Raw genomic sequence first — 25,234 nt, forward strand, 5'->3', positions numbered from 1 at the left:
GCCAACGCCCGAGTGGAGGAGGATGGACGCCACCACCATCTCCTACGCCGAGTTCTCCCGTCGCTTCAAGGCCGTGTTCGACCATCCACCTGAGGGCAAAGCGGCGGGGGAGCGTCTAGTCCACCTGAGACAGGGGAGGAGGAGCGCACAGGAGTTCGCGCTGGAGTTCCGGACTCTAGCGGCAGACGCAGGGTGGAATGAACGGGCCCTCATCGACCATTTTCGATGTAGCCTACGGGAGGACGTTCAACGTGAGTTGGCCTGCAGGGACACCAATTTCACCTTTGACCAGTTGGTCGATATGTCCATCCGTCTGGACACCCTGCTGGCCACCCGTGGACGTCCCGAGTGGGGTCCGTCCATTCCACCCTCCGGCACCTCCGAGCCGAGCCCTATGGAGCTCGGGGGTGCTGGCGCTAGAGGAAGGAGGAGGAGGAGCCCGAGGGGGCCTGTCCCCTGCACCAAGTGTGGTTGTGGAGGGCACACTGCGGCCAGGTGCTGGGGAGGGTTCCCCGAGGGAGGAGACAACAGGCCACGCACTGGGGAGGCTTCCCAGGTGAGTAGACGCCCCACTTACCCAGAGCTCTCTGTTGCGCACTTTTGTATACCTGTTTGTTTTCCATAGGTTGCACCTCATTCCCAGCATAAGGCGCTAGTAGATTCAGGCGCAGCTGGGAATTTTGTTGATTGGAAGTTTTGTTTAGATTTAGGGATCCCTCTCCTACCTGTTGACAAGCCTTTTCCCGTTCATGCTTTAGATAGCCGCCCGTTGGGGTCGGGGTTGATTAGGGAAGTCACAGCGCCACTTAGGATGTGTGCGCAGGGGGGTCATGAGGAGACTATACAGTTGTATCTGATCGACTCTCCTGCGTACCCGGTGGTGCTGGGAATTCCTTGGTTAAGCACCCATAACCCTGCTATTTCGTGGCAACAGAGGGCTCTCGATGGGTGGTCTGCTCAGTGTGAGGGGCGATGTCTGGGTGTTTCCGTAGGGGCGACTTCGGTGGAAAGTCCAAACCAAGTGCCCGCACTGCACATTCCGCCTGAATATGGGGATTTAGCTCTCGTGTTTAGTAAGGCTAGGGCGACGCAGTTGCCTCCTCATAGACAGGGGGATTGTGCGATTGATCTCCAGGCAGGAGCAGCGCTCCCACGGAGCCACGTGTATCCTTTGTCTCAAGAGGAGAGAAAAGCTATGGAAACTTACATAGACGAATCTTTGAGACAAGGATACATACGGCCCTTCACTTCTCCCGCCTCCTCGAGCTTCTTTTTTGTGAAGAAAAAAGATGGAGGGTTGCGCCCGTGCATCGATTACCGTGGTCTCAATCAGATTACTGTGAAATACAGTTATCCACTCCCTCTGATTGCGACCATGACGGAGTCATTGCATGGAGTGCGGTTTTTCACAAAACTGGATCTCAGGAGCGCGTATAACTTGGTGCGCATTAGAGAGGGCGACGAATGGAAAACAGCTTTTAGTACCACGTCAGGTCATTTCGAGTATCTCGTCATGCCATATGGGTTGATGAATGCTCCATCAGTCTTCCAATCCTTCGTAGATGACATTTTCCGGGCTATGCAGGGGCAAGGGGTGGTCGTGTACATTGATGACATTCTAGTGTACTCGTCTACCCGAGCCGAGCATATAGCCCTGGTGCGTCGTGTATTGAGGAGGCTGTTGGAGCACGACCTATATGTCAAGGCAGAGAAATGTATGTTTTTCCAGGAGTCGGTCTCCTTTTTGGGTTATCGGTTGTCCGCGTCAGGGGTGAGAATGGAGGTGGATTGTGTGTCAGCTGTGCGTAATTGGCAAACCCCAACCACTGTCAAAGAGGTGCAGCAGTGCTTGGGCTTTGCGAATTACTACCGGAGGTTTATCCGGGGTTTTGGACAGGTGGCAGCTCCCATCACGTCCCTTCTGAAAGGGGGTCCAGTGCGCCTGCAGTGGTCAGCTGATGCGGACAGGGCCTTTAAGAGACTGAAGGACCTGTTCACGTCGGCTCCGGTGCTGGCGCATCCGGACCCCGCATTACCCTTTCAGGTGGAGGTGGACGCGTCTGAAGCCGGTATAGGGGCCGTGCTCTCTCAACGGTCCGGCACGCCACCTAAACTCCGCCCCTGTGCATTTTACTCAAAAAAGCTCAGCCCGGCGGAGCGAAATTATGACGTCGGGGACAGGGAGCTGTTAGCTGTAGTTCAGGCCCTTAAGGTGTGGAGGCATTGGCTTGAGGGGGCTCAACACCCTTTCCTCATTTTGACTGACCATCGGAACCTGGAGTACATCCGGGCAGCGAGGAGACTGAACCCTCGCCAGGCTCGATGGAGTATGTTTCTCGCCAGGTTCGTATTTAAAATCACGTACATCCCTGGGTCCCAGAATGGTAAGGCAGATGCACTGTCCCGGCGGTATGACACGGAGGAGAGGTCCGTTGAGCCTACTCCCATACTACCGGAGTCTTGTCTTGTGGCACCGGTGGTGTGGGAGGTCGATGCCGAAATCGAGCGGCGTTGCGTGCACCGACCCCAGCCCTCCACAGTGTCCTGAGGGTCGGAAGTACGTTCCGCTCGAGATTTGGGATCGACTCATTTACTGGGCTCACACGTCACCCTCCTCTGGACATCCGGGTATTGGCCGGACATTGCATTGTCTTAGCACTAAATACTGGTGGCCCACGTTAGCCAGGGATGTGAGGGTTTATGTCTCCTCCTGCTCGGTGTGCGCCCAGTGTAAGGCGCCCAGACACCTGCCCAGGGGTAAGTTACAACCCCTGCCCGTTCCACAACGACCATGGTCCCACCTCTCGGTGGATTTTGTGACAGACCTTCCCCTCTCTCAGGGGAATACCACCATCCTGGTCGTTGTGGACCGGTTCTCTAAGGCCTGTCGTCTTCTCCCTATGTCGGGTCTTCCTACTGCCCTACAAACCGCAGAGGCCCTATTTACCCACGTCTTCCGGCATTACGGGGTACCCGAGGATATAGTGTCTGATCGAGGCCCCCCAGTTTACCTCCCGAGTATGGAGAGCGTTCATGGAACGTTTGGGGGTCTCGGTGAGCCTTACCTCAGGGTACCACCCGGAGAGTAACGGGCAGGTAGAACGAGTCAACCAGGATGTGGGTAGGTTTCTGAGGTCGTATTGCCAGGACCGGCCTGAGGAGTGGGCTCGGTACATTCCCTGGGCAGAGATGGCCCAGAACTCTCTCCGCCACTCCTCTACCAACCTAACCCCCTTCCAATGTGTGTTAGGTTACCAGCCGGTTCTGGCACCTTGGCAGCAGAGCCAGATCGAGGCCCCTGCGTTGGATGATTGGATGAGGCGCTCGGAGGAGATGTGGAACGCTGCACACGTCCATCTGCACCGGGCCATCCGTCGTCACAAGGCGAGCGCCGATCTCCACCGCAGTGAGGGGCCGGTGTATGCACCCGGAGATCGAGTCTGGCTCTCTACCAGAAACCTACCCCTCCGCCTGCCCTGCCGGAAACTGGGTCGGCAGTTTGTGGGGCCTTTTAAAGTCCTGAGAAGATTGAACGAGGTGTGTTATAGGTTACATCTGCCTGTTGAATATAAGAATATTAACCCCTCGTTCCATGTGTCTCTTCTCAGGCCGGTGGTAGCTGGTCCACTCCAGGAAGGTGAGATAGGAGAGACTCCTCTGCCCCCACTGGACATCGAGGGGGCTCCGGCGTACACCGTTCGGTCCATCTTGGACTCAAGACGCCGGATGGGGGGTCTCCAGTATCTCGTGGAGTGGGAGGGGTACGGCCCGGAGGAGCGGTGCTGGGTGCCGCGGAGGGACATCCTAGACCCATCTCTCCTGTCGGAGTTCCACCGGGACCATCCCGCGCGCCCTGCTCCGCGCCCTCCTGGTCGTCCCAGAGGCCGGGGTCGGCGCACGGCTGGAGCCGCGCGTCAAGGGGGGGTACTGTCACGGTTTCGGCCGAGGCTTCTCCTCCTCCTTGTTCGGGCAGGTTTCGGCGGTCGTCGTCCCCGGAGTACTAGCTGCCACCGATCTATGTTTCATGTTCGTTTGGTTTTGTCTGGATGTTGTACACCTGTGTCTAGTTAGTCCTCATTAGTGTCCTATTTAGTTCTCGTTGTGTGTGATTGCTCCTCTGTTTGGTGTTCGGAGCTACGTATTCTTCCCTCCGTGTTTGGAGAGGTTTTCGCACATGTTTGTGCGCCCTTTTGTTTGACACCTGTGTGCGCCGTTATTTCGCCTCCGGGCTTAGTGTTCTCGTGTACTACGTGAATAACTCACTAAAGTCTTTTGGACTTAGCTTCTGCGTCCTGCGCTTGATTCCTGCACCACACCCACCTTCAGCACCCCATGACAGCCACCTGGTCATGTACATCACACACGGCGAACCCATTTGGAGCAGTGGTGTCTACTTTGCTGATAACCTCACCTTCAACAATCACCTCACCCTCACTGATGAAGGTGCCTAATCCTACAGAGACTGAAAGGTGATATGGTGCTCTCATGATCATCGCCGTACCTGTCAGTAACATTATCACCATACTTGTCTATGTTTACTACTAAAATCTCCTTTGGAGGCTCTCTTACCCTCATATTTGATAAATAAAGAAGACTGAATATTCATATTCATTGCTTTTCTATTAAACAGTTGCAATCCTCATACCATCACCCCACACTGACAGAACCCAGATCCTATTTAAGTTATTAAAGGAATAATCCACCCAAAACCACAAATTCCTATCAATTACAGTGTTAAATAACAAGAACATTATTTTTTTGTGAAGGAATGTTTAATTTTGCTGTTAATGAGGCTGGTAGCAACGTGTAAAAAATCGTTCTGGAAATCTGTTGCAACTCAAGTCGCCTACAAAACCCACAATGTAATGTTATCTCTCTGGGCTGGCAGGGTAGCTAGCTAGCAAACGTAGCTACACACAATAATACCAAAGTCAATATCAGCATGTGAAGTAGCTAGCTAGCTGTAAAATCCCCAGAAAGACAACTCCTATATACGGCCCCATAGAGAAGTCAAATTAGAAAATTCATAATAAGACATCACCTTTGTGCACAAAACATCCATTACATTATTCAGATAAATGTAACCGAGGCCAAATCTTTCCCCATCACTCACAGACGAAGATATTAACATTTTATATTCATGCTTGTTTACCTGTCCACGTGCTTAGTATGAAGATATGTAGAAACTGCTTCTCTAATAGAAATCCCTGATCACGCTTGTAGGCGATGTCATGGCGATGTTTGCTAGCTAAGCTCATGCGCAGAAACACGTCATCACGCCGAACTGCGCATGTGCAGGCCTTCAAATCAAAGGCACTCCTTCGATATGAAGTTGTTTTTGACGAAAATTTTAATGTGTCAGTTTGTCACTTTGACGAGGTTGGAATAATAACACGTTCAGCTACTTAAGACATTGGCTTGAATCTAGGATGTGCCTTCAGATTAAAAAATAAATAAAAAATAAGGAAGGATTTTTCACTTCTCTCACTGACTTCTCAAACCCCAAACCCCGGTCTGGTCTGCCAAGTCTGCTTCGCAAGCTTTCCCAGAAGTCTTGCGATGTTGGGCCTCTGGGTCTAGAAACTCTGTGGTGCTAGTGCACAGGCGTAGTAATCCCAGTAAGAAAGATGGCAGCAACCACGAAATGGCCAATGTGAACGTGAGTAGATTACATCGAAGACAACGGTAGGCCATCTTGGATGCCGTCTCCAGTTCTTTTATACTTCAATGACAGCCACAGACTAAGGCCACGGCGAGGAGCCAGGGGAGAAAATCACATTGCATGATGGTCATTGAAGGAAAAACTGAGTTGAATAATTTTGTCCACTGTTTAGTTTGAGCACATCTAAGCAAAATACATACTTTGTCATGACGATATAGACGGATGGATGTGTTCTAGATAAGTGTGCCCATACCATCTATTGGCTGATTTGGCAATCTGGAGTGAAGGTAATAGTTTTAAAAGCGTTATGAAATGTGACAGTGTGTTATTCCCTGTCTCCAGTGACGAGAACCTTATCGTGACGATGCATTACAACACGATTTCCTGATTTCACAGACGGACCAGTTATATAATGGTGAAAATAGTCTATGTTCTATGAGGCATAAACGACATACATTTGCTTGCGAAAGTATTCACCCACCTTGGCATTTTTCTATTTTGTTGCCTTACAACCTGGAATTAAAATATATTTTTTGGGTGTTTGTATCATTTGATTTACACAACATGCCTACCACTTTGAAGATGCAAAATATTTTTTGGGGATGAAACAAACAAGAAATAAGACAAAAAAACAGAAAACTTGAGCGTGCATAACTATTCACCCCTCCAAAGTCAATACTTTGTAGAGCAACCTTTTGCAGCAATTACAGCTGCAAGTCTCTTGGTGTATGTCTCTATAAGCTTGGCATATCTAGCCACTAGGACTTTTGCCCATTCTTCAAGACAAAACTGCTCCAGCTCCTTCGAGTTGGATGGGCTCCGCTGGTGTACAGTAATCTTTAAGTCATACCACAGATTTTCAATTGGATTGAGGTCTGGGCTTTGACTAGACCATTCCAAGACATTTAAATGTTTCCCCTTAAACCACTCAAGTGTTGCTTTAGCAGTATGCTTAGGGTCATTGTCCTGCTGGAAGGTGAACCTCCATCCCAGTCTCAAATCTCTGGAAGACTGAAACAGGTTTCCCTCAAGAATTTCCCTGTATCCATCATTCCTTCAATTCTGACCAGTTTCCCATTCCCTGCCGATTAAAAACATCCCCACAGCATGATGCTGCCACCACCATGCTTCACTGTGGGGATGGTGTTCTCGGGGTGATGAGAGGTGTTGGGTTTGCGCCAGACATAGCATTTTTCTTGATGGCCAAAAAGCTCAATTTTAGTCTCATCTGACCAGAATACCTTCTTCCATATGTTTGGGGAGTCTCCCACATGCCTTTTGGCAAACACGAACTTATTTTTTTCTTTAAGCAATGCCTTTTTTTCTGGCCACTTTTCCGTAAAGCCCAGCTCTGTGGAGTGTACGGCTTAAAGTGGTCCTATGGACAGATATTCCAATCTCCGCTGTGGAACTTTGCAGCTCCTTCAGGGTTATCTTTGGTCTCTTTGTTGCCTCTCTGATTAATACCCTCCTTGTCTGGTCCGTAAGTTTTGGTGGGCGGCCCTCTCTTGGCAGGTTTGTTGTGGTGCCATATTCTTTCCAGTTTTTAATAATGGATTTAATGGTGCTCCGTGGGATGTTAAAAGTTTCAGATATTTTTTTATAACCCAACCCTGATCTGTACTTCTCCACAACTTTGTCCCTGACCTGTTTGGAGAGCTTCTTGGTCTTCATGGTGCCGCTTGCTTGGTGGTGCTCCTTGCTTAGTGGTGTTGCAGACTCTGGGGCCTTTCAGAACAGGTGTATATATACTAAGATCATGTGACAGATCATGTGACACTTAGATTGCACACAGGTGGACTTTATTTAACTAATGATGTGACTTCTGAAGGTAATTGATTGCACCAGATCTTATTTAGGGGCTTCATAGCAAAGGGGGTGAATAAATACACTACCGTTCAAAAGTTTGGGGTACTATCCAGGTCTGTGCCCAACCAGCTCCTACTTCTAAAAATCCACCTTTCCAGAAATAAGTCTCTCACTGTTGCCGCTTGCTACAGACCCCCCTCAGCCCCCAGCTGTGCCCTGGACACCATATGTGAATTGATTGCCCCCCATCTATCCTCAGAGATTGTACTGTTTGGTGACCTAAACTGGGATATGCTTAACACCCCGGCCATCCTACAATCCAAACTAGATTCCCTCAATCTCACACAAATGATCAAGGAACCTACCAGGTACAACCCTAAATCCGTAAACATGGGCACCCTTATAGATATCATCCTGACTAACTTACCCTCTAAATACACCTCCGCTGTCTTCAACCAGGATCTCAGCGATCACTGCCTTATTGCCTGCGTCCATAACGGGTCCGCGTAACAGGTAAACGACCACCCCTCATCACTGTCAAACGCTCCCTAAAACACTTTAGCGAGCAGGCCTTCCTAATTGACCTGGCCCAGGTATTCTGGATGGATATCGATCTCATTCCGTCAGTAGAGGATGCCTGGTTGTTCTTTAAAAGTGCTTTCCTCTCCATCTTAAATAAACATGCCCCATTCAAAAAATTCAGAACTAAGAACAGATATAGCCCCTGGTTCTCCTCAGACTTGACTGCCCTTGACCAGCACAAAATCATCCTGTGGTGTACTGCATTAGCATCGAATAGCCCCCACGATATGCAACTTTTCAGGGAAGTTAGGAACCAATATACACAAGCAGTTAGGAAAGCAAAGGCTAGCTTTTTCAAACAGAAATGTGCATCCTGTAGCACTAACTCAAAAATGTTTTTGGACACTGTAAAGTCCATGGAGAATAAGAGTACCTCCTCTCAGCTGCCCACTGCACTGAGGCTAGGCAACACTATCACCACCGATAAATCTACAATAATCGAGAATTTCAACAAGCATTTTGCTACGGCTGGCCATGCTTTCCACCTGGCTACCACTACCCCGGCCACCAGCTCTGCACCCTCCGCTGCAACTTGCCCATGCCCCCTCCGCTTCTCCTTCACACAAATTCAGACAGCTGATGTTCTGAAAGAGCTGCAAAATCTGGAACCCTACAAATCATCTGGGCTAAACAATCTGGACCCTTTCTTTCTAAAATTAGCTGCCGAAATTGTCGCAACCCCTATTACTAGCCTGTTCAACCTTTATTTTGTAACGTCTGAGATCCCCAGAGATTGGAAAGCTGCCGCGGTCATCCCCCTCTTCAAAGGGGGTGACACTCTAGATCCAAACTGTTACAGACCTATATCCATCCTGCCCTGCCTTTCGAAAGTTTTTGAAAGCCAAGTTAACAAACAGATCACCGACCATTTCGAATCACACCGTACCTTCTCTGCTATGCAATCCGGTTTCCGAACTGGTCAAGGGTGCACCTCAGCCACGCTCAAGGTCCTAAACGATATTATAACCGCGATCGATAATAGACAGTACTGTGCAGCCGTCTTCATCGACCTGGCCAAGGCTTTTGACTCTGTCAACCACCGCATTCTTATTGGCAGACTAAATAGCCTTGGTTTATCAAATGACTGCCTCACCTGGTTCACCAACTACTTCTCAGATAGAGTTCAATGTGTCAAATCGGAGGGCCTGTTGTCTGGACCTATGGCAGTCTCCACATTGTTCAATTCTTGGGCCGATCTCTGTTTATATCAATGATGTCGCTCTTGCTGCTGGTGACTCTCAGATCCACCTCTACGCAGACGACACCATTTTGTATACATCCATCCCTTCATTGGACACTGTGTTAACAAACCTCCAAACGAGCTTCAATGCCATACAACACTCCTTCCATGGCCTCCAACTGCTCTTAAACACAAGTAAAAGTAAATGCATGCTCTTCAATCGAACGCTGCTGGCACCCGCCCACCCGACTAGAATCACTACTCTCGACGGGTCTGACCTAGAGTATGTGGACAACTACAAATACCTAGGTGTCTGGTAAGACTGTAAACTCTCCTTCCAGACGCACATTAAGCATCTCCAATCCAAAGTTAAATCTAGAATCGGCTTCCTATTTTGCAACATAGCCTCCTTCACTCATGCTGCCAAACATGCCCTCGTAAAACTGACTATCATACCGATCCTTGACTTCTGCGATGTCATTTACAAAATAGCTTCCAACACTCTACTCAGCAAATTTGATGTAGTCTATCACAGTGCTATCCATTTTGTCACCAAAGCCCCATATAGTACCCACCACTGTGACCTGTACGCTCTTGTTGGCTGGTCCTCACTACATATTCGTCGCCAAACCCACTGGCTCCAGGCCATCTATAAATCACTGCTAGGCAAATCCCCGCCTTATCTTAGCTTATTGGTCACCATAGCAACACCCACCCGTAGTCTGCGCTCCAGCAGGTATATCTCACTGGTCATCCCCAAAGCCAACACCTCCTTTGGCCGCCATTCCTTCCAGTTCTCTGCTGCCAATGACTGGAACGAACTGCAAAAATCTCTGAAGCTGGAGACTCTTATCTTCCTCACTAACTTTAACCATCAGTTGTCAGAGCACCTTACCGATCACTGCACCTGTAAACAGCACCTCTGAAATTTGCCCACCCAACTACCTCATCCCCATATTGTTATTTATTTTGCTAATTTGCACCCCAGTATCTCTATTTGCGCATCATCTTCTGCACATCTATCATTCCAGTGTTAATACTCATTGTAATTATTTTGCACTATGGCCTATTTATTGCCTTACCTCCATAACTTACTACATTTGCACGCACTGTATATATATTTTCTGTTGTATTTTTTTGACTTTATGTTTTGTTTTACCCCATATGTAACTCTGTGTTGTTGTTTTTATCGCACTACTTTGCGTTATCTTGGCCAGGTCGCAGTTGTAAATGAGAACTTGTTCTCAACTGGCTTACCTGGTTAAATAAAGGTGAAATAAAAAAAATAAAAAACAAAACATGTATATTCTTGTTCTGAGAAATGAAGGCTATACCATGCGAGAAATTGCCAAGAAACTAAAGATCTCGTACAACGCGGTGTACTACTCCCTTCACAGAACAGCGCAAACTGGCTCTAACCAGAATAGAAAGAGGATTGGGAGGCCCCGGTGCACAACTGAGCAAGAGGACAAATACATTAGACTGTCTAGTTTGAGAAACAGATGCCTCATAGGTCCTCAACTGGCAGCTTCATTAAATAGTACCCGCAAAACACCAGTCTCAACGTCAACAGTGAAGAGGCGACTCCGGGATGCTGACCTTCTAGGCAGAGTTGCAAAGAAAAAAACATATCTCAGACTGGCCAATAAAAAGAAAAGATTAAGATGGGCAGTCTGAAATATGGCTTTTTCTTTGCAACTCTGCCTAGAAGCTCAGCATCCCGGAGTCGCCTCTTCACTGTTGACGTTGAGACTAGTGATTTGCGGGTACTATTCTTATCATTTGATTTGATTTACTTAATTCAGCAATTTAAGGCTTTTCTGTATATTTGTCTTATATTGTTTTACTGTTACTCCTGAATCACTATACAAAAAATTAAAAGATTATTGAGTGTATTTTTAACACATCTGATATTTACTTTGTAAAGTGTAGCAATACATGTGAATTCAGGCATTGACACAGACATGGTGGCGTAGCAGGGAGATCGGAATGCCTGGAACCAAGAGGTTTTGAGTTCAAATCTCAGGTGAGGACATGTTGAATGATAACTACTGTATAAATTAACATGCACAATGTAATCATTATGTTAAAGTGTTTCAAATATGTAAGTTAAAAGTTAAAACACTTTGTGTGGTAGTCCCTAACCTTGTCAACAGACAAAGTACTGTGACTGGATCAGTGGTTCACCAACCAGGGCCTTGACGGGCTCTGCAACAGTAAAAAGGGGTGATGTGTAATGAAACGAGGGTGTGCATGCCAAGGTACATGGGTAGAATGTTTTCTTTTTTGGAGAACATTTCTCTGGGACCGGGAACTAGACAAAAACTTCCAGGGGACCATCACAGAATGTTCTAAGAACATCCTAAAATCGTCCTTGGGGACGTCCCCAGAACAAACCAGGAACTAGACAAAAACCTCGAAGGGACCATGACACAACATCCTGAGAACGTCCTGAAATCGTCCTTGGGGACATTCCCGAACAAACCTGGAACTAAACAAAACCTCCAAAGGACCATGACACAACGTCCTGACGACTTAGGCGACTATTTCATGATGCTCCGTGGAAGTCCTAACGACTCAGTATTGTTTGCAGGGCCTTGACCCTTGAGACCCTGGAGGTATGAACCAATGGTAGGGTGCTAGTAGGGGAATATCTCATGTGAAGACTATCCTTTAGTACCAAAACGTTTGGCACATGATAAACAGTGCTTAATCAACGAGAGACAAGATACAGCCAACAATTACAGCAAAAACAAAGAAAAACTAGGTGTGACTCAGTTTATCTACATGATTACATATCTGTTTTGGAATGTTTTTCCTTTCGATGGTTCCTCGTTCTCAGTGTCACTGTCTCCTCAAAGTGTCATTGCCAAGGCATTTAGTGGTTCCGGGTTGACATTCTTCAGGTCTCAGGAAGGCGGTAGAGTTGACCAAAAACAGTGGCAAACACAAGAAGACCCAAGATTGATGTGGACAATTTGTGCTGATGATCTGTCTGCATTATGAATATTGACTGGAGGGCTGAGTTACTTACCTGAGAAATAGCTGCCTGAAGACGGGTGGCAGGAAGTCTGGATCTCACGTATACGGGTCGTTCCACCAATTGGGTGCCTTTTTAAATAGTGTAACTAGATCAAAAATGTCCCCTAATTTTAACATTCTGTCATAAAAAGCACATGTTCAACTTCATAAAAACACATTTTCCCATCTCAAAAAGATTATGCCAAAGTCTCTAGTCATGTAAAATGTAGAATTGCATGAATTGCATTTATAAAAGGCCACATTTTTCCCGGACCCTAGGCCACTAGAAATGTTCTCCGTGTGTGCAACTTCTGTTAGTGCCTATACTCTGCTGCTCTATGCCACTACACAAATGTGATGATATGCATGCAATGTTTTACTATAAAGGTGATTTTTTTGTTTCATGCGTTCCGGTACCTCAGAGCTCCCTAGGTTACCACCCTCTTGCACTCACATTTTGCTCTGGCACCTCCCGATTTACAAATTAAGCACTGCATGGGGAGCTATGTCTCTGCAGGTGATCTGTCTATTTGGTAAAAATCACTGATACAGTTCCCCCTCCACCCTTTGGTGGTATGGATAACTTGTTATTATGTCTCCAGAGAAACCTAGATATGAAATTACTATAGGCAGAATTGGGTGTTTTCAAAATGACCCCAAATGACTATATTGATAGAGAAACACACACAAAAATTATTTAGATTTTTTAAGAACAAGCTGATTGACAAAATCATGATTTTTCTTTTGCCTCTGTTAAGTGGTGTAATCACTAGAGTGGAATAATAATAATAATAATAAGTATAAAATAAATCTAGTGGTGTTGCTTTTAACTTTCTACTACAAATCATATAGAACACCGCAATAAGTGCAGCCTACTGCCTCACAAGTTGTTAGGAGAAAAATACATTTCCAAAGCAAAAGACAACCCATCACTAAAGCAAACAATAGAAGAAGCAATACCTTACAAGGACAATCCTGTCTCCACCCTACTGGACACCTGACCTAGAAAGGTCCACAACGCCAGGGTTGTGGGTTCGTTTCCCACGGGGGACTAGTACGGAAAAGTACAAACCTGTATGCACTCACTACTGTAAGTCGTTTTGGATAAGAGCGTCTGCTAAATGACTAAAATGTAAATGTAAAGAAAACGACTTAACTTTACCCCTTATCCTAAACCGTGTCCGTAACCAAACACCCCTATCCAAGCCCCAACCCTTTCCCCGACTCGGGCTCCCAAAATAGAAGAAGCAAGACAATTTAAGGATGCTCTCCTTCCACCGAAAGGGCCCCCCCAAAATATCATTTTATAATTTCTATATTTCTTTATCTTATCCTATAAGCTTATAATTTTTATCTATTTTATTTACTTATTGCCCAGACTTATCTGCTTATTGACTTGCATCCCTAGAAATTGAATTGTATAACAGTTTCATTCACTCCTCCTTTACACACATACACAAATGCCTTGCCAACCATGCTCCACCCCCTCCACGAAGCCAACCAATCCAAGACAGAAGCAATGGATAGAAAAAGAGCTGACACTCTGAGCTATCTCACCAAGACCAAGCTACTAACCTACTACTACCTGCAGTACCACTGCTCCTCACCTGCCTGTCTACCAGCCCAGGCCAGCCCAGAGTACCACTGCAGTTAACCTGTCTGTCTATCCGTTCACAATGAAGCGGATCCTGACTCTGTCATCTGCACTCTCTTCTGCTCAGGTAACACCTCTGACCTCTCACACTGAGACGGGCATCTACCGAGATAAAGAGTTTCTTGACTGCATCACTCCCAAATACCTGTGTAAATATTCTTCATAGCTAAATTGCCTTTACAGAATATAAGTACATTTTCTTATTTGATGTGTATTTGTATTTTCATGTTTTTCAGTTGAGATGCTGCAGTGTCTCAACTGCATTGATCCAGAGTGTATAAACTCATCTTTAGTTACCTGCCCAGCCTCTTTCAACGAAACATGTGTCACTAGTGTGACTACTATCATAACCGTAACAGGTGTGTTTAGAGTTTGTTATCTACTTAAAAATGCTTCAAGCAAAGCCATGATGCTGTTAGCTTCCTTATGAAGGATGTTTTGAAACCTGATGTAAAATTACAATGTACAATATTTATGGGTAATTTACTCTTTGCTCTATACTACTATTTCATTAGATTCTATTCTAAATTGATCTATTTTTATCTTGTTTTGTAAAGGGCCTGTTACTGGTGAAGGTTCCATGAAGGTAATCAGGGCATGTGGCATTAAAGCAACATCCATCACTACCTCCAACTGTGGAACTCCTCTGAGCACTACAGCCACAGTGTCAAAGAACAAGGGCTTAATATGCACTGCCTCTAACCAGCTCTGCTGTAACACCAGTGGCTGCAACAATCATACACTGACTGGTAAGATACCTGTGTCTATTACCTAAATAAGGTTTGGGTTTCCAACAATGTATTTGATGTCCTAATTTCAGCAGTCATAGTTTGAAGAAATACAGTATACAGTGGGGAAAAAAAGTATTTAGTCAGCCACCAATTGTGCAAGTTCTCCCACTTAAAAAGATGAGAGAGGCCTGTAATTTTTATCATAGGTACACGTCAACTATGACAGACAAAATGAGAAAAAGAAATCCAGAAAATCACATTGTAGGATTTTTAATGAATTTATTTGCAAATTATGGTGGAAAATAAGTATTTGGTCAATAACAAAAGTTTCTCAATACTTTGTTATATACCCTTTGTTGGCAATGACACAGGTCAAACGTTTTCTGTAAGTCTTCACAAGGTTTTCACACACTGTTGCTGGTATTTTGGCCCATTCCTCCATGCAGATCTCCTCTAGAGCAGTGATGTTTTGGGGCTGTCGCTGGGCAACACGGACTTTCAACTCCCTCCAAAGATTTTCTATGGGGTTGAGATCTGGAGACTGGCTAGGCCACTCCAGGACCTTGAAATGCTTCTTACGAAGCCACTCCTTCGTTGCCCGGGCGGTGTGTTTGGGATCATTGTCATGCTGAAAGACCCAGCCACGTTTCATCTTCAATGCCCTTGCTGACGGAAGGAGGTTTTCACTCAAAATCTCACGATACATTGCCCCATTCATTCTTTCCTTTACACGGATCAGTCGTCCTGGTCCCTTTGCAGAAAAACAGCCCCAAAGCATGATGTTTCCACCCCCATGCTTCACAGTAGGTATGGTGTTCTTTGGATGCAACTCAGCATTCTTTGTCCTCCAAACACGACTGAGTTGAGTTTTTACCAAAATGTTCTATTTTGGTTTCATCTGACCATATGACATTCTCCCAATCCTCTTCTGGATCATCCAAATGCACTCTAGCAAACTTCAGACGGGCCTGGACATGTACTGGCTTAAGCAGGGGGACACGTCTGTCACTGCAGGATTTGAGTCCCTGGCGGCGTAGTGTGTTACTGATGGTAGGCTTTGTTACTTTGGTCCCAGCTCTCTGCAGGTCATTCACTAGGTCCCCCCGTGTGGTTCTGGGATTTTTGCTCACCGTTCTTGTGATCATTTTGACCCCACGGGGTGAGATCTTGCGTGGAGCCCCAGATCGAGGGAGATTATCAGTGGTCTTGTATGTCTTCCATTTCCTAATAATTGCTCCCACAGTTGATTTCTTCAAACCAAGCTACTTACCTATTGCAGATTCAGTCTTCTCAGCCTGGTGCAGGTCTACAATTTTGTTTCTGGTGTCCTTTGACAGCTCTTTGGTCTTGGCCATAGTGGAGTTTGGAGTGTGACTGTTTGAGGTTGTGGACAGGTGTCTTTTATACTGATAACAAGTTCAAACAGGTGCCATTAATACAGGTAACGAGTGGAGGACAGAGGAGCCTCTTAAAGAAGTTGCTACAGGTCTGTGAGAGCCAGAAATCTTGCTTGTTTTTAGGTGACCAAATACTTATTTTCCACCATGATTTGCAAATAAATTCATTAAAAATCCTACAATGTGATTTTCTGGATTGTTTTTCCTCAATTTGTCTGTCATAGTTGACGTGTACCTATGATAAAAATTACAGGCCTCTCTCATCTTTTTAAGTGGGAGAACTTGCACAATTGGTGGCTGACTAAATACTTTTTTTCCCCACTGTATGATCTGAGTGTGTCTTACAGATCTAGTATCTTCATTTGAGCCAGTTTGCTACAGCAGGAAAATAATCCTGCAGCCACAGGAAATGTGAATTATTATGTGGATTATAAGTAAATACTTTTTTTGTAGGGTTTGATAAATTTTTTGTTAGGGCAAATCAAGTCTCACATTTTAAAGTGGAAATTACAAACTTTAGAAGCATTTTTAAACCTCGAATACAATACAAGTTTGCATTTCCTGCTGTGCAGGTAAATTCTCAGCAACAAAAGAGTGATCAAATTAAGATTCTACATCCGTACTTACATAATAACAGAACGCTTGTGCAAATACAGCAGCTGAGATTTATTGCCTGTTCTGGAGATTTTCTCATTTAGTACAGTCTGAAAGCAACCGATGTCCCTGATGGGGATTTTTCTTATAAAAAGACAGTGTTCACTTATACATACTGTAGCCAGAAGTTGAAATCCTTTGTTGCTGCCCTTTATGCCAGAGTGAGTGAGTGAAGTACATAGCTAAATCATTAGAAGGGTATTTATGATTTTTTTTTAGCACAGGAGGAAGATTTGAGCAATTGATGTAGTCAGCAATGTATGTAGTCAGTCACGTAGGTGGTTAAGGGTTTTAACCAGTTAGGCCACTGATCTAACTGTCCAGTCAGTCTTTGGAGTTGAGCACATACTGTAGGTAAGACATCAGATTTCACTACCTTTCTTAGGAGGGTTATACATTTTATATTTCACATTTTAGTCATTTAGCAGACACTCTTATCCAGAGCGATTTACAGTTAGTGCATTCATCTTAAGATAGATATGTGGGACAACCACATATCACAGGCATAGTAAGTACATTTTTCCTCAATAAAGTAGCTATCAGCAAAGTCAGAGCTACTATACTGTAATATCACATTGCCTCAATTCCACTCTCAGAACCAGGACAAATTAGAACTAAGGAGAACCAGACAACAAGGTTCTTGAATGTCTTTCCATTGCCCTACCAACAATGAGATCAGAACAATAGTTATTTATAGCTACTGTACAGTAGCTAGCTATATGACCCCTGAATGGAAAATACATATCCACTGATATCCATCTCTGTTCTCCACCTACAGCTCTCCTCCCCAGTTCACTGGCTAAAGGACTACAATGTAACACAGCCCCTGTAACTGTAACTACAGCTCCTGTACCAGTAACTACAGCCCCTGTAACTGTAACTACAGCCCCTGTAACTATAACAACAGCCCCTGTAACTGTAACTACAGCCCATGTAACTATAACAACAGCCCCTGTACCTGTAACTACAGCCCCTGTAACTATAACAACAGCCCCTGTACCTGTAACTACAGCCCCTGTAACTATAACAACAGCCCCTGTACCTGTAACTACATCCCCTGTACCTGTAACTACAGCCCCTGTAACTTTAACTACAGCCCGCTAACTACAACTACATCCCCTGTACCTGTAACTACAGCCCCTGTAACTGTAACTACAGCCCCTGTAACTGTAACTACAGCAACTGTAACTGTAACTACAGCCCCTGTAACTATAACAACAGCCCCTGTAGCGGTAACTACAGCCCCTGTAACAGTAACTACTGCCCCTCTAACTGTAACTACAGCCCCTGTACCTGTAATTACAGCCCCATGTAACTGTAACTACAGCCCCTGTACCTGTAACTAACTACCGCCCCTGTAACTGTAACTAACACCCCTGTAACTGTAACTACAGCCCCGCTAACTACAACTACATCCCCTGTAACGGTAACTACAGCCCCTGTAACTGTAACTTCAGCCTCTGTACCTGTAACTACAACTCCTGTAACTGTAACTACAGCCACTGTAAATTCAGCCTCTGTACCTGTAACACAGTCCCTGAAACTATAACTACATCCCCAGTACCTGTAACTACAGCCCCTGTAACTGTAACTACAGCCCCGCTAACTACAACTACATCCCCTGTAACGTCAAGAGTGTGCAAAGCTGTCATCAAGGCAAAGGGTGGCTATTTGAAGAATCTCAAATATAAAATATATTTTGATATGTTTAACACTTTTTTGGTTACTACATGATTCCATATGTGTTATTTCATAGTTATGATGTCTTCACTATTATTCTACAATGTAGAAAATAGTAAAAATAAAGAGAAACCCTTGAATGAGTTGGTGTGTCCAAACTTTTGAGACAGTTTAGGCTCTGTCGCTGCACTCTCCTGGAAGTGCAGATCCACATATTGCAGGATGGAGCAGATGGAGCAGAAGGGTGTTGTGTTCTCATCAATGTTCAACACAGATGAGTAGTACTTCAGTGGGACGATGTAGGCGGTGGACATGCCAAGCAGAGCCCCAATCTTGGTCATCTACACACACACGTGTGCATGCACAATCACACATGTGCACACACACACACATGTTTGTTTTACTATTCCAGTGGGACAAAAAAATGTATTCCCATTCAAAATCCTATTTTCCCTAACCCCTAAACCTAAACCTAACCCTAACTCCTAAACCTAACCCTAAACCTAACCCTAACTCCTAAACCTTCCCCTAAACCTAACCCCTAACCCGAATTCTAACCCTAACCCAACCCTAACCTTAATTGTAACCCTAACCCTAAACCTAACCCCTAAGCCTAAAATAGTATTTTTCCTTGTGAAATGTCCCCACTTGTCCGAATTTTCCTCGTTTTACTATCCTTGAGGATTTCTGGTCACCACAATGATAGTAAAACCAAAAACACACACACACAGGTATTAAATCATATACTTGATTTTTTAGATGAAATGAAGCTCCTCTTTTGAACCATCTGATGGTGCTGTTGTATTGCAAACATTTATTCTGCTTGTGATATCTAGTGGGTGAAGGACGTGGCATACCGTGATTCTGCAATGCTGCTATATTTATTCAGTGGTGTTCAGTGGTCTTCCTGGATTTTGTTGTTGTTGCAAAACATAAAATTAGTTTTAAATGACAATTTCAGACTGATTTAGCAGTGTTTTCTGGACTATATGCATGTGTATACTACATTATTATATGATTATAGGGCAATGGCCAGGATGATGTCACCAGGTTGTTCCACTGAGCCTTTACAACAATCAAGGCCATCTTAGTGTGTCTGTGAAGCTGCATCATGTCTTATAAACATACTTATAAGCATACTGTACAAGGAATATAAAAAGTGCAGTTCAAACAAAAAGTATAGAGATTGGAATAAGATTACTAAATGTGACATGCCTGTGTTAGTGCTCTGTATATGTAATGCTCCATGGCACAGTCTTGTTTGCCTCTTTTGAAAAGTGAACAGTTCTTTGTACATTGCAAACATAGTGACTTAGTGGTCAGTGGACCCTTCCTATGTTCAATCCATTTTTGCCAGTCTCTTAAGACTTAAAGAAATCCCCTCTAATGCTGGGCATGCAAACACATTACATACAAGGTAAGTTCCCAAATGTATATGATAACTTCATTTTGAGTAATCTACTGCAAAATGTGTCAGTCACATGTTTTATCTGATCTGTGAAATTTCAAAGAACTGTCTGGTGAACAGAACATATGAACCTGTTGATGTTTATCTGTGAACCTCTCCTATTTGTCTCTATCAACAAGATTAAATAAGTTATTATACTCTCCCTACTGGGATTCTGGGAATGGGAAGGTGCTCTAAAGATGAATTAGGTTGGTAAACCTCTTACCTTATTGTGTCCCATCGGAATCTATGTTCTATTGTTCTATATGTAAAGTTAATGCATGCAAATAGTGTCATTATTTCAAATATGGATCTTTAAATACAGTCTTTAAAAACTATTTTATAACATGTAAGGAGATTATCAGCTGGTAACATGATTTATGGTTGATCTGTGTTCTGAATAGCTATCCTCATTATTCTCCTTCTTGCCCACAGTGAATGTTGCTCTGAGGGGCAAAGCAGCCCAATCCTCCACATTCTACGGAGGCACTGCAAAAAGATCCATTGATGGAATATGGAACTCGGCTTATGAAGATCACTCTTGAAGCCACACTTTGGGAGAGACCAATCCCTGGTGGAGATTGGACCTGCTGGAGACATACCAAGTCACCTCCATCACCATCACCAACAGAGATACTTTAGCTGAGAGGATCAATGGGGCTGAGATCCGCGTTGGAAACTCCCTGGAGAACAATGGCAACAGTAACCCCAGGTATGGCACTGCCCTTCATCCTACATCTAAGTATTAGAGGAAAATAATGTTGTATGCCCAGGCTGATAGCAGACACCTGGGCTCTGTCACAATTCTATGATTCCTCACATCCTCTCTCTTCACCTGCTTCTCAATAGTATTGAGGAGAAGGTTCAAGGTGCCTCCCCTAGGACTTTTTTTATCCAATGGGTTTTGACAGTGGTGTAAAGTAGCTAAGTAAAAATACCTTTGACAACTTTTACTCCACTAGATTCCTATTTTTCGTTTATTTTTCACTCCCATACATTTTCCCTGACACCCAAAAGTACTCAGGCAGGACAGCAAAATGGTCCAATTCACGCACTTGTCAAGATAATGTTACTGGGTGACTTTCACTTTTACTTGAATCTTTTTTACTGCAGTATATTTACTTTTACTCAAGTATGACAGTTGGGTACTTTTTCCACAACTGGGTTTTAAAAAAGGAGGCGAGGATAGAGGATACATCTTAATGTTCCATCCAGGTGTGCGTTGATATCCTCCATCCCTGCAGGGGGCTCCACCACATTTCAATGCCACGGGATGCAGGGGCAATACAGCAATGTGTTCCTCAGAGGATACATGCAATATCTGACCCTGTGTGAGGTGGAGGTGAATGCTCATCCTGCTCCTATTGGTACACATCAAAACCTGGAAGAAAATAACCCAGCAGAGTGATCATACACATATTGAGATCAATCTTTTGATGGTGATCCATTTGTGTGGTAGTTTTCCTTTTTTATTAGCTAGATATATTTGATAGAACACAGTATAATTTCACTGTTCATCCCATGTATGTTCCATTGTGTCTTCTAAGAAGAAATGGGACCAACTCAAACTTCAGAACTCGATTTTAATTGTTCCTGTTACAGGTAAACCCAGATCTATACGACATAAGTATGTTGCATAACTTCATGGATCTTTGGACAGTATTTGTAAGTGTAAACCTTCTAGTTCCCTAAAGACGATGTTGCCTTAAAGAACTACTGGCCAATCCTCCCAGTACTCCTACATAGGGGGCTCTGACAATGCCGTAGATGGAAGACGCCTCTCCATCTACAAAGACAAATCATGCAGTCCCAAGTCAACCCATGGTGAACTTACAACGTCACCTCCATAACAGTCACCAACATTGAAGACGTTGATCCAGAGATGATCGATGGTGCTGAAATCCGCATTGGAAACTCGCTGCAGAAAACGGCAACAACAATCCATTGTGAGGAGCCTCGTCAGCAAATATTGACTTATTTCAATTCTAAAACACAGACCGCATTTGATGTTTAAGATTTGAGATCAAAAGCCTGATTATGCAATGTGTTTTTGTTCGATTTCCTTCTATAGGTGCGCTGTGATCTCCTCATATCCCGCGTGGGTGGTCATGACCTTTCAGTGCAGAGGGATCGAGGGTCGCTATGTGAACGTCTTCTTGCCCGGGCTGCAATAAACACCTGTCACTGTGTGAGGTAGAGGTGAATGTGGGCAGCCGTCCTGATGAGGAGCAGACATTATATGGCATTGTCATCAATTAACGGAAGGGGCAATACATGATCACTTTATCTAAATTGATAAGCTTGTTAGGGTGACAAAATCATGACATCTGGTCAAATATGACCTATTCCTATAATTACAACAAATTTCTTGGTCCTTTTACATATATGGACAAACATCTTTCCTCTGGTATGTACAGGATTTTAGTTACTATGCCTCCGATGTGTTATTGTTGGACATTAACTTGCCTACATGGTAGCTATTAGATGACTTGAAACCATGGCTAACTGTCTCTTAACAGTGTAGGTCCAAAGCCTGTGACTCATGTACTGTAATGTTTCCTGTAGAGAGGAAGGTGCAAGATATGAAGAGAAGGCAAGACATTCTATGCCCAGATCATAAGACTCGATATGGTAATACAATATACAGTATTTTTTTTATTTTGTTGTACTATAGAGAATGCAAACACTGTTTGAGAAAAAGTTTTCATTGAGATCATTGATTAGTACAGCTATGTACTGCATCTTGAACTGACAATGAACAATTTTTATACCCATGATTTTAATCTTGTTTGTTCTGCCACTGGCGGCATAGCCAGTCAGTCGTCGCAGTGGGACACGTTTGGAGATGCCAACAATGCCATTGACCTGAACTGGACCAATCGGTATCTGGAGGGGTCCTGTAACCACAAGAAAGCAGAGATCAACCCCTGGTGGCGGGTGGACCTGAGCAAGACCCACAATGTCACCTATGTCACCATTACCAACAGAGGGGACTGCTGCTCCGACAGGATCAGTGGAGCAGAAATCCACGTTGGGGACTCCCTGTTCAACAATGGCAATAGCAACCCACTGTGAGTTATCTTCATAACACAACTTCTGGCTGGCTACACAACCCACTATGTGTCATCCCAGTAACACAACTCTCCCTTAAACAATCCAGTCATCTCCATAACTCATCATCATTAACTATGAGACTTTAACCAGACTTAAAGGGGCAATCTGCCTTCAACTGCCCCCGAGACAGCTGTTACAGCTCCAAACCTAAACCTAGCCTGGCTGTGGGATCTTCTGAGATCCCTCAGAAGACCTGCTATTCGGAAAGGTCAGCTACTCCTACATCCAATCATACAGTACCCTCCAGGCTAAAATTGGGACCAGAAATCAGAAATCCTTAACCAGAAGCTTGGATTTTACACAATATTCCATACTCACTAAGTAATTTTTCTCAGCAAATACCATCCCTCTTATTTGAATGAAGGCAACGTGGCACTGATGGGCAGAGCGACCTAGTTGTCCAAGCTAAGCCGTCTGACCCACGCCGAGAACGCCATCGATGGTCGCCTGGACGCAGAGTACCTCTCTGGCTCCTGTGCCCACACCCGGCTCCAGAGCGACCTCTGGTGGATGGTGGACCTGCTGGCTGTTCACAGAGTCACCTCCGTTACCGTCACTAACAGAGAGGACTGCTGCCCCTGGAGGCTGGACAGGGCGGAGTTTCTCATCGGAAGTTCCCTAAAGAACAACGGCAACAGTAACCCTCAGTGAGTAGGCTGAGCAAATATGTTTACAATAAACTACTGACAACTCAGTTCTACTAAAGTGCTAGTACATGAAAAGCACAATGTCAAGGGTGTGCAAAGCTGTCATCAAGGCAAAGGTGGCTACTTTGAAGAATCTCAAATATAAAATATATTTTGATTTGTTTAACACTTTTTTGGTTACTACATGATTCCATATGTGTTATTTCATAGTTTTGATGTCTTCACTGTTATTCTACAATGTAGAAAATATTACAAATAAAGAAAAACCCTTGAATGAGTAGGTGTGTTCAAACTTTCGACTGGTACTGTATATATTTGTTTTTTTGGACATAAGACTGTAAAAACACCAGCAAATCAGCTCCAAGTGATTTTAGTTTTGGAAATCTGTTCCAAAGTATTCCCACGCATAATAGAGAGATATGTGACCATGTTCAAAGTAAGCATGGTTTGAAATGATTATGTTTTAATAAAATATTATATCTGTTTGTACTTCTTGCGGTCAATTTGCAGTTGACAAATTATTTGTAATTATGTTCCGGCCCCCTGACCATCCGCTCCAGTAAAAATCGGCCCACGTGTGAATCTAGTTGGAGATCCCTGTCTTAGAGACTTACAGAGAAAGACTGACTGCTGTAATCGCTGCCAAAGGTGCTTCTACAAAGTATTGACTCTGGGGTTTGAATACTTAAGTAAATTAGATATTTCTGTATGTCATTTTGAATACATTCGTTGAAATTTCAAAAAACATGTTTTCACTTTATCATTATGGGGTATGGGATAGAATAATATATATTTAATCAATTTTGAATTCAGGCTGTAACACAACATGTGGAATATGTCAAGGGGTATGAATACTTTCTGAAGGCACTGTATTTCCCCCTAATTCTTGTGTGCCCCTCAGAGAATCTAGCCTCCGGTGGAGTAGTGGTCCATTCCTCCCAGTACGACAGCCACGGTGCTGCCAGGAATGCCATCGACAGGAAGCGTAACCCACTGTACCATGCTGGCTCCTGCAGCCACACGAAGGCAGAGACTAACCCCTGGTGGAGAGTGGACCTATTGGACACATACCAAGTCACCATCACCAACAGAGAGGACTGCTGTCTCCACAGGATCAACGGGGCTGAGATCAACATTGGAGACTCACTAACTGTAAGTCACTCTGGATAAGAGCGTCTGCTAAATGACTAAAATGTAAAACATGTAATAAGATATGATTCATGAAGCCTTGGCTTAGATGATCCACAGCGGTCATGTTTTGGAGATGTTGTGGCAAATTTACTGGTTTACATCAACAATTGCAGGTTTCATGATCAGGAAAAACCTCTGGCTGTATGCTCTAACTTACTGGTATGTGTGCTTTTCAGGTGTGCTGTGATCTCCGAGATGAGAGAAGGGCAGCCAATAGATTTTCCATGCAACATGGAGGGACACTATGTCACTATCTTTCTCCCAGGAAGAGAGAAGTACCTGACACTGTGAGGTAGAGGTGTATGGGGGGAAAGTGATGACCCTAGCCAATCCTAAATGACCCCTTTTACAGGAATGTCCAAATAAGGCCAACATATTGTTACCATCTAACTGCATAACTACTACAGAATCACTTAATATTTTGAGAAGTGTGGAGAAAGTCACTCACTATTTCTTGTCATACCC

General features: G+C 44.4%; 1 pseudogene; it reads left to right on the plus strand.

Annotated features, from left to right (window-relative positions):
- The first annotated feature begins 5,644 nt into the window (after positions 1-5,644).
- On the plus strand, positions 5,645-25,109 carry LOC121543873 (annotated as a pseudogene).
- The last annotated feature ends 125 nt before the right edge of the window (positions 25,110-25,234 follow it).

This window comes from Coregonus clupeaformis, unplaced genomic scaffold (genome assembly GCF_020615455.1).
Source record: "Coregonus clupeaformis isolate EN_2021a unplaced genomic scaffold, ASM2061545v1 scaf0700, whole genome shotgun sequence".
NCBI lineage: Eukaryota > Metazoa > Chordata > Actinopteri > Salmoniformes > Salmonidae > Coregonus > Coregonus clupeaformis.